The 19,865-nt window shown below is 43.8% G+C and overlaps 1 protein-coding gene and 1 long non-coding RNA gene across 7 annotated transcripts in view; one reads left to right on the top strand and one right to left on the bottom strand.

The window, feature by feature from the left end:
• Positions 1-756: 756 nt before the first annotated feature.
• On the bottom strand, positions 757-7,456 carry LOC121108568. Its single transcript, XR_005843190.2, has 2 exons — positions 7,282-7,456; positions 757-6,656 (listed from the first exon to the last, which is right to left on the bottom strand). It is a non-coding gene; the product is annotated as an uncharacterized LOC121108568 (long non-coding RNA).
• Positions 7,005-19,865, top strand: part of SEMA4D (semaphorin 4D) — a 100,690-nt gene continuing 87,829 nt past the window's right edge. For 3 of the 6 annotated variants that reach the window (NM_001398387.1, NM_001293102.3, XM_040655453.2), the window contains exon 1: positions 7,005-7,069. The gene's annotated coding sequence lies outside the window, so the exon portion shown is untranslated. Of the gene's footprint in view, positions 7,221-19,865 lie in introns of all 6 variants that reach the window. The other 3 variants (NM_001398388.1, NM_001398386.1, NM_001398385.1) reach the window with 1 other exon arrangement.

Genomic DNA, 19,865 nt, shown 5'->3' with positions numbered 1-19,865 from the left:
ATGCCAACATTGAGGAAATGAAGAGGGTGTGGAAAGAGAGAACAGTTTGCTTTCACATTTCATTCAGTGTATTGCTGACTGTATTGTATATATTGCTGACTTCCATTTTGCAGGTTTTGGCACTCTTTGCTCATCACACAGCAGAGATAACAGGTCTGTGGCAGTAACTTTTACATTCTAGTTAACCACCAGGCAAATCCCTGATAATTCCATTTCTTAATTTCTTTTTGTATACTGTGATATGATGTTATTAACTTATAGAAATGATTGTGGAAAATATAAACAAATCATAAAATATTATTAATAATGCAGGCAATAAAAATGTGGGTCTTGTGCAGGAATACTGAAAGCTTAGTGTAAAATCTACAAGTGCTTTGATCCACTGCTGTCATACCTTATGTTTGCTCTTCATGTGTTAACAATGAAGTGTCTCTGTTATCTCTCCAGCACCATACTTCTTCATGACCAGCACAGTTGAGACACATCCGTTGTTTGATAGGCACTGCTAACACCTTCTATATTGTTTTTCTCATTAATAAACACATCATGCCTTCCCCGCTAGCCCATGCACTTTTCCTACTATGTACAGAGGATAAAGTGCCTTTTATCATCCATTTAGCACCCCCACTGAGCACTCATGTTGATCCTGCTTCTTTCCATGCCACACTCACCACTTGAGGTGAGAATCTTCCTTTTGTACCCCTAATTGTAACTGAACTAGCTACTTAAGTAAGAATTAAAGGTTCAAAGTTTGAATACTGATACGTGAAAGCTATTATTTATTTTAGCTGTTGCTGTTTAGTCTGTGAGCAAAGCATGTCAATAATACATTTTGCTAGTGAGCGCTCCTTGTAAATTAGGGACTTTTACACAGAATCATACTGAGGGGGATTCCTATAATCTTTTTGCAGCCCTTTGCTAAAATCAGTCTGTCCCCCATCCCTTCAGCGAACTTTGCAGGCTTTTGCAGGGAGACTTCGTGGAGACTGCTCTTTGGCTGGACACTGACAGCGTAGCTCCACCAAGTCTCCGTTCTTGCAGATTAGGAATTAAAGAGATTAGAAAAAGAAATTATTCTCTGTGGTACTCTTGGCCACTATACTCATGAAAAGAGGACAAAGACACTCTCCTCACCCATGCAGTCCAATCACGCACTTCCTCTGCAGCACACAATCTAACTACAAATGCCTGTGCAGCACATACTTTTCCCCCTCTCCTGTCTTAGACATACAAGAAGACACATGGTAAATACAGAGACAGCTTTTAAATCGTGGAGTATATAGTCTACATAATTGCTGTGTTTATCCATAATGACGTAGGAAGTGTTTAGACAAAAACAACAACAACAACAAAAAAACAATAACAATCCACAGTGTCAGGAGATAATGCCTTTTGATTATTGTAATTCAGTTCCACTGCCTCTGTAATTGCAAAAGTGAATGGTAGTGTATTTTCTCTGCCTGATGGGGAAGATACAGATATAGAAGGTCAAGGTTTTATCTGTCTATGGATCTTTACTGACTTAATCTTTAATATTGCATAAATCACTTCAAGTTCTCGTGTATCATCCTCCTAGCTATGACAAAGAGTTAATAACATTTTCCTATTGTGCAAATAATTTTATGCCTGTATCATTGTTAGTTTAATAATGTTAGTATTAAGCAGCATGAATGTAGTAGACAGTGTTTGTGTGCTTCTAAGTGCCTTTTGTATGCTTATTTTTTCTGTATAGGGTTTCCAAAATTATTTTTATTGTCATTACTATAAATCATATTTAAAATCAATACTTTCATCAATCTATTTTCCCAAGATTGTTTGTTGAAGACTTTTTTTGTATGTTTTTCTTTTCAGGAATGCATGTTATTTTTCCCCAGCCTTGATTGATACCAAAGAAAAATCATCTGAAAAGCCACAAAATCATAAGCTATCTAGCCATAAAACAGTATAGCTGAATGTTGTTTAGAGCTGTTCACATACTCATATGCTTTCAACCCAACTATTTATATTTTTATTCTCTCACCCATTCATTATTTCACATACTCTGCCACTGACCTATCCAATGCATTATATCTTGGTCTGCAAACTTCCCTGTTCCTGCTCTGACTAAATACCTGCCACCTGTTCACTCACTCTTGAACTTCTCTGTCCCAGCTTCAGACCCAGCTTCCTGGACAGCTCCAGTCTGCCTTCATACCTTGCTCTTCCCCTGCTCTGCAACTTGTTTCTTCCTGAGGTCCTTAATTAGGACCTTCCTTAAAGTCCTTAATTAAGGACTTTAAGAGCAGTCTGTTGTTAAAGCTTTCTTTAACTTTTCCTTAATAGCTTTTTTCTGTTTTTCCCCAGCACAGCTTTGATTCAGTTTACCTAGTGTATATGCCCCTGAATGTGATTTCAGGATTAGGTATACTGTGATTGAGGCACTCATTACATATTATTATTTCATTGCATACATTATATGTTCTTTTGAAGGTTATTATGCTTATAATGGAGCTTTTAAGAAGTATGTTTTATGCATGCATTTAGAATGTCAATTATAAAGTTGCTGTGGACATTCCTTGATAGTTACTCACTACACGATCCCATTGCAGCACCATGTGTTATTTGAAGGATGATGATCATCTTTAGCAAAACAAATCCAGTTATAATAACTGTGAGGATCAATGACTTTAGCCGTACTCTACCAATTCACGTACAAACCAGACCAATGTTATAGACCTCTGGAAAACCTCCCAGACTGAAAGCAGCACATCTGTGGGCCATTTGTTTTCAAAAACTATGAAAGATATTACTTGTAATAGGAACTGATCGGAATTTTCAGTGGTGCCATTTCTGTTACTTGTTTTGTATTTCTAACTGCTACTGTTACAGCATTTTCAATGCCTTAATGCTGTGGGTAATACAATTGCCTTGAAAGGAGACCCTGAACCCTACTGAGATACTGGTATTTGCACAAAGTCCAGACACCAATCCCTGTTTTCCCTCCAACCCTTAGATCTGCGAGACATATCAAAACAGTCTGTAAGCTTTACTGAGACTGGAGACTGAAAACTATGCTGTACGATGAACAGTATGATTTATAAAGGTGGTGAGATCTAGCCTAGGTATGCACAGCAAAAGCAGCGGGCTTTCTGCCTGGATGCTGGACTTCACTACAGCTCCTTGGTGCTGCTCTGGGCTTTGGGAAGATCATACAGACCATAAGCTCCCTGGGAATGCCTGGCAAACTCCTGTGATTTTCCTCATCTGTTCTAAGAACTGCCTGGAATTTGTACAATGCAAAAGAAGTTAAGAAACATAATTTCTTCCCTTGAAATATCATGTCATAGCTATGTCCCTCAGGAGTTGCTTAGCCTTACCTATTCCTGGAAGGTTTCACTGCTGTATTAATACCTGCAGCCACCCCAGAGGAGAATGCAGGCATCAGGGATGCCTGGCAGAGCCAAAAATGCAGCCCCAATAGAAGTTAAGTTAAAAAAAGGAGCCAGTTCAGTCAGGGTAAAGCAGTGCCCTTTGAGGATACAAGAAAGGATAAGAAGAAATAAGATATAAGAAATAATGTAATATGAAATAATAAGAAATAATGGATATAAGAAATAATAGATAACTTTTTGGAGTTTTGATTTTTAATTGAATGTGAAACCAAATACAACACCCCAATCTTGCCAGTAGAAAATTGGATGGCAAGAGCTATAGTTTGGTACAAGATTTGAGGGCAATTAATAGAATTGTTGAAGATATACACCTAGTGGTGGCAAATCCATACAATTCATTAACCAGGTTAAGGAATTAGTAGGTGTGGTTTACTGTTCTGGATTTGAAGAATGGCTTTTTCTGCCTGGTTTTGCCAAAGAAAGTCTCCTTTGAGTAGGAAAACCCCAATACAGGGAGAAAAGACTCAGTTAACTTGGACAGTGTTACCCAGGGTTGTAAGAACAGCTCAAAGATTTTTGAGAACCAGACAGCTTGTGACCCCGAGACTTGGGTTCCTCCATCCCAAGGTGGAATTTTACTGCAGTATGTGGATGCCACAGTAACAAAAGAGGACTGTGTACAATAGACTGTGAATGTGCTGAATTTTCTTTGTGTAAATGGTTATCGAGTTTCTCAACAGAAAGCCTAACTGATCATAGAGACGTTGGAACAGGATGGAAAGAAGCAATTTGCCAAACACCCAGAACACTGACACAGGGCTGCCTCTGAGCCAGCAGTGCGTGACTGCTTGGAGACTATGTCAGCTGGCCAGACCTACAGGAGGAAGCACTGGACAATGCTGAGGATTCCTGAATTCATTGACGGAAGCAGTTTTGTAAGACAAAGAAACCATAAAGCAAGTTATGCAGTAGCTACTACTGACAAGGTAACCAAAAGAAAACCATTACCTGTGGGGACTTCTGCCCAGAAGGCTGAAATAACTGCCTTGACAAAAGTCTTAAATATATGGACAGATTCTAAGTTTGCATTTGGGATGGTACACACTCAAAGTACCATCTGGAAAGATTGAAGATCACTGACACACAATGAAAACAAATTCAGTATGATGTAAATCTACTGAAAAGCATGGCTGTTATACATTGTAAAAGACATCAGAAAGGTCACTGTACAGGAAATTGGAAGTAAGAGGGTGGATCAGGTGGCAAAACAGTCAGCTGAAGGGAAAAAAATGGTGAACTGGCTTTAATTCCAGATGGTAAGCTTCAGATTTCTGAACCTGCGTCAGAACCTGTGAAGTATTCTAGAGAGGACAGGAATCTAATTAATGATTTAGAATGGAAGAGATCCAGCTGACAGATGGGTGTATACTCAGATGGACGCATTGTTGTACCCCTTAGTATCTTATGGCAATTGATTCTAAGGGCATATAGTATAACATACTGGAGGGGATAGACACTCTTTTTAAGTATTTGAACAAAGTAATTGTACAATCCTAGTAGCAGGAAGTGGGTGCAAGTGGGGCCTATTGAGAAAGGGAACCTTCTAGGACAACAATGGTAACTTGATCAGAATTTTCTAGAAAAGGGGGTTATTGGTACTTATTAATGCTGACAGACAGTTTTTCAGGTTGTCAAGAAGCCTTTCCTCAAAGGACAGACAAGGAAAGGGAGGTTTCACAGATATAATTGAAAGAAATAATGCCTAGGCTTGGGTGCCTGACATGATATCAAAGGATAAGAGTACTCATTTTTGTTAACAGGTATAACAACACATTAGAAAGCTCCTGAGAATCAACTGGCAACTACACATCCCTCATAGGCCCTAAGCAAGCAGTCAGGTAGAGAAGATGAACTTACTTAAACAACAGATAGCCATCCTACAAATAAGGGTCAGGTCTTGGACTCAAGCCAGGGGACTGGATCATCCAATCCATTCTATAAATCCAGAGGGTATATGTTAAGAATTTTCCAAGTGATCCACTGGAAGAGAAGTGTTAGGAATCTGTTAATTGAAAGACCAACAGCTTTCCAAAGTTTTGTGAGGTGGTACATACCCTCCCTTGGGGTTAGCAAATTGGAGAAGGTGATTGTCAATATTTTGGCCACCATGGAACAAACAGAGAATGCAAATGCAAGAGCCCGAGAAAATCTGCAAGTAGAAGATTCATCCCTAAGCAAGATAGTGTAACAGAACTGAGAAGCCCTAGACCTATTAGCAGCTGAAGAAGGAGCTGTATGTGCACTAATTAATTCTAGTTGTTATGCCTATATCAATAAAGAAAAAGAGGTAGAAATGGATATACAAGCAATCTGGGAAAAAAGCAGCCTATTAGATCAGGTGGCCCAGAATGATACTTTATTTGGGTTTACAAACACATGGAATAAACTCACTAGCTGGCTTCCTAAATTCACTTGGCTAAAGCAACTGTTTGTAGCGTGGTAATACTAATTATCTTTGTAGTGTTAACTTGCATACTTGTACAGTGCTCTCTCTGGTGCTGTTGGAAAGGCCTAGACTATTATGCCACCTGGAAGAGACATCACATGAACCACCAGGTAGAAACAGTCAAATACTTCAAGAATGGACAATGGGGTACTGCAGGAAAAATAATGTGCCTAGGATATTGAAAAGGGGGGACCGAATCATGAGAACAGCTTTTCTATATAGTGAGAACAGCCTTTTGCATAACTTGAACAGATATAAATTGAAGGATGGAGGCTTGTGTAGATGTAAGCTCAAGAACAGAATGCAGAGGAGGCTATGGAGCTTGTTGTCAAGTGAAGGTAAGAAAGTAGAATAGATGTCCTGTTGTTGAAGATAAGATGGCAGCTCAATGCAACATCAGTGGGAACTAATTTGGGCTACTCCCCCCCTCCCCACCCCCACCATTAAAGTCTGGAAATTTACAGTGAGAATGACTTCATCCTTCATCCCACAACCACCAGATATGTTTGTTAGTTCTTGAAATTTCTGTCCATGTCCTTGGAATGTATTGGTATGTATACATTAGGCCTTTAAATACATAGCCACTGCTTCTCTCAATGTGCATGTTGGTGGAGTGATCCCCATGAACCCAGCGCTGTAATAAAAGGAATACCTGCTTGACATAATTCACCAGCATATCAAGTTACTTTGTTGTTTTCTCAGCTTCACTAGGCCACCATTCAATGTGACCTGCTGGGTGATGGTGTGAAGACAGCCCAGGGCCCAAGTAAAACCACCACCTGGGGGAAGGCAGTGAGACAGTGAGTGGAAGTGAGTTTCGCTGCGTACGGTATGCAATGATCATGGCTCTGTTAACAGCTCTGAAATATCTCAAGAGCCAGGTCTTGCCGTGCACGAAAACTTTCTTTCTCGGAGGTTACCACCACAGCTCTATGCTTTTAAGAGACTCAATTTCCTGGGTTACACCGTTCTGATAGTCTTTCTCAAGCACATACAGCAGGGAAGCTACAGCTCCACCCACCATAGCGAAGAGCGACCTCAACTTCATTCCACGCGGCGCAGAGCCCTCCCCCTCGCCCTCCTCCCCCTCCTCTCTCGCTCATCCCCGTCCCGCCCCGTCCCCACCCGGAGCGGGAGGAGTGTTTCTAGAAGGAGGCGGGCGGGGGCCGGATGAGGCACTTCGCCGCCGCAGGTAGGAGCGCGATCGGGCTGGGGGGCGGGCGCGGGGCGGCGGAGGCGGTGTCGCAGGCAGGGGACGGAGCATAGGGGCCATACCACTGCCGGGCCGCGCCGCGCCGCGCTTGGCTTCGCTTCTACCCTCCCAGCGGCCCTGCGCCTCCAAGGTGGGTGTCTCGGCCTGGCGGGCGGGCGGGATTGCGGCGCCATGGTACCTGAGGAGCGTACCCGGAGCACGACGGGATGCGTGCAGGCGGGCGCGGCCGGCAGGGTCGCGGAGCCGTGGCCCTCTGCCCCGCTTGTGGGCCTGCGGGCAAGCGTTGCACCTGCTGCTGCAGCGGCGCTGAGGAGCCGGGGATCGAGGCGCGGCCGGTCTCCGGGATTGCCCCCGCCCACCCCTGCCGCGTGCCGGCACGGCGGAGGGGCCTACGGTTCCGCAACTCGGTCCTTATTACGCGCGGTGTTGGCCGCATGTGTGTGAAGGGCTCTTACACGATGCTCTACTTTTCAGTTGTCAGGAGGGCTTAAATCAGGTTTGAACCGAGGTGCTGAGTGTGCAGGAAATGGGTAGACTGACATCAGGACTTCCTGTCTATCCCTCCTTGTCCAGTGCTAGTTTTTAGTGGAGCTGCAGGGCTATGGGCTTTTGGGCGAGACACGTTTATGAGTGTATGAAGACCCACAGCACAGAGTTCTGAGGGTGAGAGATGGAGCAGGCACTGTGATGCCCTCGTTTCTGCTATGTGGCAGCTGTCTGGAGAGCAGGAGCTTGGCGTCTGTTCTGTGGCTTGGAAGGCTTTTTCTATGTGTATGGGAACTGTTGAATCACGGCCTGAACCTCTGTTTGGCCGCCTGAGATGAGTGCTGAGTCAGCCACAGGGGCACAGGTGAATGCAGTTTCACCTGAGTGACCGGAAGGGGTGGAGCCTGGCTCCACCTCTCCTAGACCCCATTTAAGGGCTGACTCCCAAGGAGGAAGGATCTCTATCTGGAAATCACTCCTCTTGGAGCCCTTCCATGAGCCTAGGGCATGGGTAAAGTCTTTATTTCATTACTCCTTTGTAACATGATAATCTCTCTGGTCCTATAGCTGTATACCTATTTACTTTACAATCTCTATACCTGTTTGCCGTATACTATGTGTGCTTCTGGTCTGAGGCAGGAATATGTTCCCACTTTCCCATTACAACCTGTTTTTGTTTCTGCCAGATGCTTTAGCTAAATGGCCATCTCTGAGTTCTTGCACCCCAGCATTTCTGGTGTGCTGTGGATATCAATGCAGCAGTCAGGTCCATCATGTTCAGGGGTATTTTTTGTGCAGCACAGGTGTTGTGTGGTTGGGTCTGCTCTGTTAAGAGCAAGCAGTGAAGAAGCGGGTTCCTGCATGTACACTGGCCTTGAGAAGGGAGCAGGCTCTGTACACGCGGGTAAGATCTGTCTCTAGTGGGATTGCTCCTGGAAAACCATCACTGTGCACACCTTGCAGTGCTCAGGGAGCTGCAGAAGGGCTGGTGAGTGCACTGTGCCCTCAGCCCCATTGAAATCACACTGCCATTCCTTTTTTTCCTTTTCCTTTCCCCCCCCCCCCCCCCCCCTTTTTTTTTTTTTTTGCTTGAAAAAGAAACAAGGCATTGTAGCTGGTGATGACTGTGACTGCTCCTTCCACAGTGAATTAAGCATTTCATATCAGTGTTTGTTGAGAATGGGTTTGTTTCAAGGCTGGGAAACTGACTCATAGCTGTTCTGGACAGTGGAGGTGTGCTTGGAGATGGCCTTTCGTGTGCTATGCTGCCTTCTCTACTGGTGTTATGATTCAGTACCCTTTCCTCCCCCAGTGTAAACAGCTACTGTCTTAAACCTTCTGTCAGTAGGACTGCATGGCTGCAACTGTGTGACACCAAACATTGTGGCTTTATACTTCCAGACAGCTGGGCTTTCTATTTTTCATGGCTGTTCCTTTCTGAAGTTGCACTTGATGACCTGTATGGGTCCCTTCCAACTCAGGATATTCTGTAAATTCTGTGATATGGGTCCCATGAGGATGAAGGGGTAATGTGGTGCCCTCTGTTTCCTCATGGCTGCCTCCTGGGCAGTTGAGGTGTGGTGTGGTGGCTCTACGTGGAAGCTCTGCGTGGCCCTCTGTGAGTATAAAGGGAACTGTGGGGAAGTCTCTAGCTCCATGGCTATGCAACCAGGTCGCTTGGCTGTCCCATGTGGAGCATGCAGCTGTAGTTGGTTTTGGAGCTGCAACTGGAGCAGGTCCATCTCAGATGTGCAAAAGTTAATTCCTGACCTGGACTGCTATCCTGGGATTCAGTTTTTCCCTCTGCCACCTATTTTGCATGGGTAGATGGTGGTGCTTTGCTGTGCTTCTGAGGGTGTCTTCCAGAGCTGGGCTCTTCTAGCAGTAACTATGACAGGAAAGCTCCCAAGTTTTGTACTATTTCTGAACTCCTCGGATATTTTATTTGAGTTTTTTTATTGTCTGCAGGAAAAAATGGGATCTCATGCCATTGATGCTGGAAGAGGGATTTTGTAGATTTTTAAGAAAATAAAACGTTTCCCATCAGTTTTCACAGGTGGGAGTCATTTTCCCAGGTTTTGCTGTACAAAGATCGCTTGAAACATGTAGTGGTAAGGGAAGATGTAATTGCCAAGGTTTAGTAACACCTCTTGTAAGCCTTTGATGCTTCCAAATGTTGGATCTTGTAAAAATTCAAATTATTCTGTGATTTAAATGAGTTGAAAAGTGATTTCTGAAGGCGTGTGACCAGGGAAGTGTTATTTATGCATGGATGCTAATCTAGTATGCCTCTAAAGTTTAATTAAAGACGCAATGGTGAGGGAGTTTTTCATGATGGCTGACTTTTGGAAAAACAAAATGGGATGAAAATGAAACATGGGAATGTAAGTTGGGTAGCATGTGATGACAAAATCTAAAAGGTGACAACAAAAAGTAGAGCGGATTGTAAACCTCCCCAGTGCATCCTTTAAAGGCTCTTATTTTAGCATGTACATGCAAATTCCTTTGCTGAGAGTTACAGAGTTGAGATCCTCCCTGATGTTGTGTTGTTGCATGCTTTGTGGCTGCTCTTTGTTGTGCTTGATGCTGTGCCTTGCCATTAGTTAACTGAAAGGGAATGTGCCTGTCCATTTGGGTATCTGGAAGTATGTGTAGAATTGATGGCACCTCTGGCTGCTGTACTTGGTTGTTCTCCTCTGGAGCTCTGCCTCTCTTCTTTCTCCCTGTCTGTTTCTCTGATGATGATCAAGTGTGTCTAGGCAGACAGGTGGATGTTCACTAAAAAGCATGGGAAAGTCCTGCTGGTCTCACTAGGTCCAGTGCTCAGGGATGGAGTAGATGAAGAGCCGCCTGTTGGCATCAGCATCCTCCTCACAAGGAGCCTTGTGAGCCCCAGGGATGCTGCTGTGGCTTCCATGCAGAGGGCTGTCCTGCCCTGCAAAATGCAGCAGGCAGAGCTGGGAGTAGAAGCAGACTTATGGAAATGGCATGAATACATAAGTAGGAAGTTGTTTTGATCCTGTTAGCATTTTTTTTTTAATGAGGGGATGGTGAGAGAAGGGAAATATGTTGGCAGTGCTGTGGTTCTGAGGTTACTGACAGTGTATGTGTTCTTACAGTACATATGGGGAAAACAAAACAGGTGGCAAATTAACAGAAGCTTGAACTGTAGCTGTGAGGATGCAAAGAACTGTTCTGAGGACAATAAATGAAGATAATTGTGGCTCATATATTGAGTTTTGCTCAAGGTTGTTAATGATGCAGAATCTTGCATCTTGCTGTCTCCCTCTTCCACGTTTCCTTTCCCTCTGCTCATGTACAACACTGAACTCATTATCCAGTAGGCATTTTCTGCATTGATCCGCTTAAAAAATTAGTATTAGCCTGCATATGAGGGAGGCCAAAGAGGATTGAACGTTGTGTTGCAGAACCAGTGTGGCCTCTCAGCAAGGATAGGTAGGCTGTGTTTGGCTCTCAGCCCTGTAATGTGGTGTGGTTGGTGGGAAGCAAGGCGATGGTTTGTCATCAGTATGCCCCTACACACTGCTGTGCTTACCTAGCAGATGTCTTATTGGTGGAGCACATTCATGGAGGTGACTGGGAAATATTTGGGGTTGGCAGACTGTGGGCAGGAGAATGGAGCCTTGGCAAGCCCCAGGTTCTGTGCTGGAGCTGCAGTGATGCCATGGGGTGAGAAAAAGCCTGCCTGTCCCTGTGCCACTGCCCAGTGCATGGTTAGCAGGGTGGGATGAGAAAGCATGAAAAGTGATTACAGTTCCTGCTTTATTTGGGAGTAGTTTTCAGGGCCTTTAGCTGCACTTCTTTTGAACCCTTCCTCCTTCTCTTGGTATACAGCAGGCATTATTCTTGCCCTAAATGATTGTTTTATATATATATATATATATATGCTTAGTTGTGCTTGATTTATTTTTTTCATAAACAAATGATGTTGTATGAGGTTTGTCATTGTCTATACAAAGGAATGTGCTAAAAAGTGAAGAATGACTTTTTTATGTATGTCTTTGTTCTCATTTCCACTGGAAGAGAATGTACTGGCTGTTACTGGAAGAACAATATGGGGTTGTCTTGCTCCAATTTATAGGAGGGAAAGGAGGTTCTTTGATATATGTATACTCAGTGTGAGATTAAGAAACAACGGTTCAAATGTTGGTCTGACCAGTTTATTACAAATCTTAATAAGGGAGATGGGGAAGGGGAGGACAGATGATTTAGGGTGGTAGGGACAGGAAGGCGGGTGATAGGAAAGATAGAAAGAGGCAAGAATTGCGTAAAGCAGGGGTAGTCACCACCAGGATCCAGCAACAGTCCTATTGCATGATGTTTCGATGGTCTGGGGCAAAAGCACAGGGGAAGAGCAGAAGCAGTGTGGCCAGTCTTGGGCAGCAAGAAGGTGCAGGTACTGAGTAGGTCAAGGAAGAAGTCTGGGAGGAAGCAGCAGGTCTTGGAGAGTCCGTCAACATTCAGGCCTTCTGTAGTGAGGGATCTGATGGCAGACACCTTCCTGGGGGGAGAGCAGTAAAGAGGCTAGCCTTAGGAAGCAAGCAGTCCAGAGGGAGAGGCAGGTCGTGAGGCTTCTCGTGTCAGAAACCTTCTTGTTCTTCTTCAGCATGCAAGTCTCAGGTCATGAGGAATCTGTTGTCAGAAAACCTAAACCTCATGGCTGTTCATCCCTTTCTTACCCTTCTTCCAACATGGCACTCCTGGGTGCTTGGGTAATAGTCATGTGCAGCACCCCCTGAGATGGCTACCTCCCTTGAAACAAGCCCACACAAAAGATCACTTCCTGGCCTTTAAGCTCTGGCTTATCTCTCTCTCTTGTTGCCCCTAGCCTTGTCAGTCTGTGTCCCTCAGACAAAGGATTTTTCAACCCCTGCCCAGGACTTGTCCATCTGCATTCTCCAGACAAAGGATTTCTCAGTCCTTGATCAGCACTTGCTTGGATTTTTTCATCTGTGTCCCTCAGCAAGTTTTGAGACAATGATGCAAAATAATAATCTCTTACAGGGGTGTAGGCAGCAGACCTAGAGACATGAAAGGTCTTGGATTCATGCTTGGGTTATTTCAGATTTAATAGGTTTGGGGAAGAATGGAACCATATACACTTCTTTTAATAAAGAAGCATCCTATGACTTTGCCTTGAACCGGGTCCACAGGCTGCTTGGCTTTGCTTAGGTTTGTAGTAGCAAAGCCCCCAAGTTGGAAGTGCTTCAGGAGGAGCGGACTGTTTCTGCAGAGCTTAGAATTGTTTTATTCTGGTGGAGATCTGTATGAGGGTTCAGGGGTTTGGGGACTCATTTCTGTCTGCATGTTGCTGTGACCCATAGTCACAGGAAGAACAAACCTACTGTGCCGGGGTACATGTGGACAGTACTGCTCAGTTCTTGGGACATCTGATTACTTAATCTGGAACAATGAGAACACATGTCAGTACTGTATTTTTAAGATAACTTTCCATATCCTTACCTTATCTGTAGGTGCCTGTGTGCAATTCAGAGGCTACATATTGGATCACATGTGAGAAACAAGGCCCCAGTCATTCAAATGAGCAGAGCACATGGTGAGGCCTGATGAGTTTTCTGGGTTCCCCTTGGGCCTGCTCACCTGGATGCCAGAAAGATATGGACTGTGGCAGGGGAAGTTCCTCTCCATGTGCAGGTGATACGGCTGGGAGAGGGATGGGAGTGCAGGCATGCCTTGGACATTGAGTAGTCTTCCAGCTTAATCTAATATGGTGTTTACTGTGCTTCTCTGTAAGCCCCAGCTTGGATTTCCTTAGTAGCCTCTGTAATTGTTGCCAGGCATTGTACTGTGGGTGCTGAGACATTTCTGTCTGTAAGTCTGTATTTAATTTGGGTGCAACAAGGACTGTCTGCAGAGCATTTAAAGATGGAGGGGCCTGAGTTAGCTGTGAGTGGCTCCCATCCCACACGGCATCTGTGCAGCTGTAGCCATCCTGTCTTCCCTGAAGCACAGCAGTAAGAATGCTGGGGTGGTGGTTCAGAGATGCTTTGGTGTGCCACTGTGGATGTGGAAGTTGCTGGAGTGATGCTGGGCTGGTGAAGATCCCCTCTCTCACACTCTTCTGTTTGTTGTTTTGTTTGTTTTTTAATCAAAAAGCATAAAATGACTGAGGCAAAATATTATGCATTCTGGTTTTGAGTCAGCAGTTTTGTGATTATGAAGAGTTTGTTAAGTATGTGGGTGTATACACAGATCACCCTCATTTGTCCTTCAGACTTGCTCTATCTGTCAGAAAATGAATTGTTCATCACGGTTGCAAGTGTAAAGAAAATTAACACCATTGATAAAAGTGGTTTAAAAAAGTCACTGAAAAGTATCTGTCCTTTGATTAGTAGTAAGAATTTTATTATTTTATTTCCCCTGTTAAAAGATAGTCTTATTTAGGTGATAGAGAATGCCTGTCTATTTTTGAAATTATTAGAGTTGTTAAAAATCTGCTACTGCAAGTCCAGATGCTTACCCTTACAGAGATGAATTCATTCTTCAGTTGAATCTGACTGCAGTTTTCCTTCAGGTGTCACCGGCATTGGTAAACTGCTTTGAAAGGTCATCCTGATTATCTGCTAGGTTAGTGAGGCACATAACGGCCTTTTCATTTCATTTCCATGGCACAGGAATTCGTTTTGAGGGATTCTTTGATAAATATGTAAGACAGGACATTTCATAGGCATAAGAGCTTTCCTTTGTGCAATTCTATCTCCCAAAAGAATTAAACAGTAATAAAGAAAACCCTATCTATATGTATACATTTACAGCATATTAGCTGTTTAAGACATTTGACTAGGTATTTTGAAACAGGAGTTGATGCTACTGAAATAGTTTTTTTCAAACACTTAAAAGAAGTGTATTTTGATTCTCACATATTTCATGTGTATGAGGAATTCATCATTTAATTGATTAGGCTATCTGAAATAAATCTCAGACTCTCATAATATACAGTATGTGAATTAAATATCTATATTTAAAGCTTGAATTAGTGTTTGCTTGCAGTATGAAGATACCAGTATGTAAATATTCTCAAATAGTTGATTTCTTAATTTCTCTCTCTTTTTTTTTTAAGTATCTGCTTACATCTGCCCTGAGATGGGCCTCCCATGTGCATAAATTGGTTGTGCATCTAATGATAAATGCTGATAGTTGGGAATTCCACAGAGGTTTTTAAGAACTTTTCTTTACTGCTTTAGTACAGACAATCACCGGGCAAAAACAGTAACCATTATTCAGAACCTGTCTTCTGTTTTTTTTAACTTTTTGGCTTTTATATGAGCTTGGTTCCTGTCACTGCATGTCTGCCTTTGTTTTTCCTCATAGTTATGCCTTCATCAAGAATAGCATGGAAATGTGTTGTATTTCAGTAGCATTAGCAACAGTTTCTTAGTACATTATGGAACAATGCTTTTGACCAGATGAGGTGTCTGATAGGCAGTGAGTGTTGTGCGTGCTGGGGATCTGTGTGCTGCTCAGAGGCAGTGGTGCGGGGAGTGGCACCTTGGGGAAGGGGTGAATGCAGCAGGAAGCTGGGTCAGCAGGAGCAGTTAATGTTTGTCGGCAGGAGGTGAAGCTAGTCAGCTGCACTAATTTCTGCGCAACAAATGGGCTTTCAGAGTCAGAGGTGGCCTCACCATCGTGTAGCTCTCAGTGATGAGGCTTTGAGGTTCCCACAGAAAGAGCCTGGACTGTGTGTTTCCATGGTGACAGCCATCATTTAAGCACTTATAACCTTTGATTAAGGATACAGAAAGGGGGAAACCTTTTAAACATTACAAATGTGAAGCTTTTAACTAACTATTAAAACTTTTGTTTTAATGATATACCTTATTTACATTCCTTGGAGTGTGAAGGTTTTATATGGAATGCAGCTGCCCTTCCCCTTTTGATGGGCCTCAAGATGACACTTTGGGGCAAGCACCATCTTCTGGAGATAGCAGTCTGACTTTGATCATAGCTGTGCTGACACCACTTCACCAATTTAGTTACTCTTTATTTATGTTACTGTATCTTGCACCAAAATTGTACTTGAAGTTGCTTATGCAAGGAGATTTGTGTCTCTGGTAAAGGTTTGAGGAAAACAGCTATTTTTGTGTTGAATAAACTGAGTTCAAAAAGCAAGGAACATGAAATAGATCATAAATTACAGTCTCTGAAGTTGTGCAGTGATTGCAGTGATGCACAAAAGCCTTGTACTAGAGGGGAAAGGTAGTTGTGACTGCAAGAAGGGAGGCTGGCTAACAGCATGTGCGTTGTGCAGGAGGGCATTTGAATGCCTGGTGCACCTCCCTCCTTGCCCCACTTACATATTCTTCAGATACTTCATGTTCTGCAGCTATGCTGGGGCAGCACTGCTCTTCATCTAGGTCAGGTGTTCTTGTGTGTAGTGCTTGTGTGAAGCACATTATGCTCTGTGGAGGTTTCTGACTGCTGGTATAATTTCTGTTATATTTTTCTGTTTCCTTTTTAATCTTTCCTGCTTCTCACCTGCCTCCATTTTTCATGCGTTCCTGGGAAGATGGAGGAAATACTGAATATGTTAACAGATTCCACAGTCGTTATTGAAAACGATGCCTTGATTTCAGGACTAGCCAAATGGGAGCTCTGAAGAGGGATGAAGAAAAGCTCTTATTTCTTCTGTGCCTTTGCTTTGGGCCACTGACATTTGGTTTTGCTTCAGACTAGTCCATAGTGATGATTACGAGAGGATATAGAGGTGGTGACTGGAGCAGTGACTGAACATCACAGACCTAGCAGGCTGTTCTGCTAGGGCTGTGTGCTGAATTTTTCTCCCATGTCACACCACCTCTTTTCTTTTAGTGGGCAGAGGTTTATGGACACTGGTAAGCCTGGTAGTTGCTGATGGGTAGACTAAATGGATGGGGATGGATAGGGGTGCCAAAACAGAGAATTTAACAGCTGTAGATAACTGTTCTTTCTAGATTTCTAAGGCTGTGCTGCTTCTCTTCGGACCATGGGGAAGCGTTAGCACTGCTTTTTGCCCCTAGAAACAGCTCCTAAAAATCCTCAGAAGGCTTTTATTATTGAAAAACCTGGTTGGTTACTGTGGAAAGTTGATAGAGACTACATAAGAGCTGTGATATGAGGAAGTACCTCTGGCTGTGCTATATAGTTAAAGATAATTTTTGATAACGTGTTGCCTTGGGCATGCATTTTGGGATGTAAATCTGCTTTTGAAAGGCAGCAGCATACAGAGAGCATGCTGGGCATATGCTCTTCTGGGTGAAGAACACTGGTTGGATGACCGGGCCCAAAGAGTTGTGGTCAGTGGAGTTAAATCCAGTTGATGGCCAGTCATGAGTGGTGTCCCCCAGGGCTCGATACTGGGGCCGCTTCTATTTAACATTTCATTGATGATCTTGACAGGGGGATTGAGTGCATCTTCAGTAAGTTTGCAGAGGACATCCAGGTGGGAGGGAGTGTTGATCAGCCTGAGGGGAGAAAGGTACTACAGAGGGACCTGGATAGACTGGATTGATGGGGCAAGGTTAACTGCATGAGTTTCAGTAGAGCCAAGTGTTGGGTCCTGCATTTTGGTCACAACAACCCCAGGCAACCCTACAGGCTTGGGGAGGAGCAGCTGGAAAGCTGCCTGATGGAAAGGGACCTTGGTGTACTGATGTGCAGTCTGCTGAATATGAGTCAGCAGTGTGCCCAGGTGGCCAAGAAGGCCAATGGCATCCAGGCTTGTATCAGGAATGGTGTGGTGTGAAGGACTAGGGAAGTAAACCTGCCCCTGTACTTGGCACTGGTGAGGCCCCCCCTCAAGTACTGTGCTCAGCTTTGGGCACCTCAGTACAGAAAGGACACGGAGGTCCTGGAGCAGGCCCAAAGAAGGGCAACAAGGCTGGTGAAGGGCTTGGAGAATATGCCTAATGAGAAGAGACTGAAGGAACTGAGGCTGTTTAGTCTGTGGAAAGGGAGACTGAGGGGAGACCTTATTGCTCTCTTCCAATACCTGAAAGGTGCTTACAGTGAGAGCAGGGTTGGTCTCTTCTCAGTGGTGACAGGTGACAGGACAAGGGGAAATGGCCTCAAGTTGCACCAGGGTACATGTAGGTTAGGTATCAGGAAAAACTTTACATAAAGGATTGTTAAGCACTGGAATAGGCTCCCCAGGTAGTTGCTTGAGTGACCATTCCTGGATGTGTTTAAAAACCGTTTGGATGTGGTGCTCAGGGATATGACTTAGCGGAGGGTTGTTAGTTAGGGTAGTATGGTTAGGTCATGGTTGGACTTTGATCTTTTAAGGTCTTTTCCAACCTGAGCAATTCTAAGATTCTGTGATGTTGAGACCATACGTCATACAGATTATTGACAGTTATGATGCTTCCCACCACTCTAGTGAATCAGAGAATGGGTTTAGGATTAGTCAGTTGTCTTTCTGAGTAGTCAGAGGATGAAAACTATGCAGTTCTGTCTCAGGAAGCAGCCAAAGGGCTCCCATGTGTTGAAATGAGTATGTACTAGTGTGGACAGTTTGGTACCATGTGTTATGTTGCATTTCTTATTATTCCTTTTACAGTATATGAAAATGTGTGTAATCTAGTGCATGTCTTATAATTGAGCTGCTCATTTACTAGGACTGTGAGAGTATGGATGTTACTAGTACAAAGAAGACTATGTTTTATGTTGTACAGACTTAGATGATGATGCTGTGCTTCATGGTGGTTTTTTTGTTTGTTTGTTTTGCCTTAGAGTCATAGGATCACCATTGGAGAAGGCCTCCAAGATCATCTAGTCCAAGTGTTCACCTATCACCAATACTTCCCCACTAAGCCATGTCCCCTTTGTACAACTTCTAAATGTTCAGCAGCTCCAGTGATGGTGACTCAACCACCTCCCTCAGCAGCCTTGTCTTACGTTCTTGTTCTATTTTTTTCCTTCCTACCTTTACAGTAACTATTGATTTGCAATTTTACACATCCTCAACCATTCTGCAGCTCACATGGCTTCTTGTAAAAGTTCCTGCTTAATCTTTATGCTGCTTCCTCTTAGGAGATGTGTTGGTGGTAAGGAGAGGAGCATGGGTATGGCTGATGTGTGGAGGAGGGGGTGGTTAAAGACCTGTGCTGAATGACACTGCTGGCTCATGTGAGGGCATCTCCCAGAGTCTGACGAAAGGCTCTGCTGAAGGGTGCCAGGTTTAAAGTGCCTGAGGACTTCCAGATTTTCTGAGTGTCTTGTTGTATTGATGTGATGAGTGTCCTGGCTGCAGGCTGGACAGAGCTAAATCGTAGAATGACAGAACCATAGAGTGGCTTGGGTTGGGAAGGGACTGTACAGATCACCTTGTCCAACTCCCTGCCACAGGCAGGGACATCTCTGGATTGAAGTGCCCAGAGCCTCATCCAAAATGGCATTAAGGAGTTCCTCCCTCGCATATAAGTATTGCTGGTTCAGGGTCTCTAAAGATGTTTAGCTTAAAATTACTGGGTGGACAAGCCTTAAAGTGCTGCTGATGTGTAAGATTTGTAGTATGAGATGTGATGAGGTGACAGCTTGTTCAGCAGTGACACTGCTGCAGGTTCGATGTTTCAGCTGTGCACCACAAGAGTTCCTGCATGAAATCACTCTGCATATGGTGAGGAAGACAAGACTCAGCAGAGCCAAGATGCTCTTCCCTGAAGTTCATGTCCAGTGCTTTCCTTAGGAATCATGGGGCTGGTCCCCAGCCAGAGACTTGGCTGCTGTGCAGGCAGGGAAAGCCAGTTTGGAGCTTCACATGATCAGTACTCCAGGGAAATCCCTGGGACCTGTCAAATGAAACCTCTACTCTAGAAGAAGGAAGTTTCTACTGTAAGTTAACTGGAAAATGGGTCCCAGAATTTAGTTACTGAGAAAATAAAGACCCATCTGAATGTGAAATCACTGAATTTCTTTTGCTGAGCTTCTTCCCAGTTTCTGAGGTGTTGTTTTGACAACTGTTGTTTTTAACTACAGTTAAAGAATTGCATTTAAGGCTTAAGCAAGCGTTAGATCGAGTTACCTTTCCACCTGAATAAGAGTCCATGACTGTATCCAGTTACACCTCTGGACAGGGCAGTTATTTGTGTTGTGGTTAAAGAATGCTTTTACTAAAAGTTGGAATCACAGACTTGCTTTCCGAGGTAATTATGTTGTAGTGTTTAATCACCAGAAAACAAAAGCCACAAGGTTATCATCAGCTCCTGTGTTTGAAAGGGAGAGCAATTCTGTGTAGAAAATGAACGGGGTCAGTGCTTGAGAAAAGAAATCC

The sequence above is a fragment of the Gallus gallus genome, chromosome Z, assembly GCF_016699485.2.
Source record: "Gallus gallus isolate bGalGal1 chromosome Z, bGalGal1.mat.broiler.GRCg7b, whole genome shotgun sequence".
Taxonomy (NCBI): Eukaryota; Metazoa; Chordata; class Aves; order Galliformes; family Phasianidae; genus Gallus; species Gallus gallus.
This window is presented reverse-complemented; position numbering and strand designations above follow the sequence as displayed.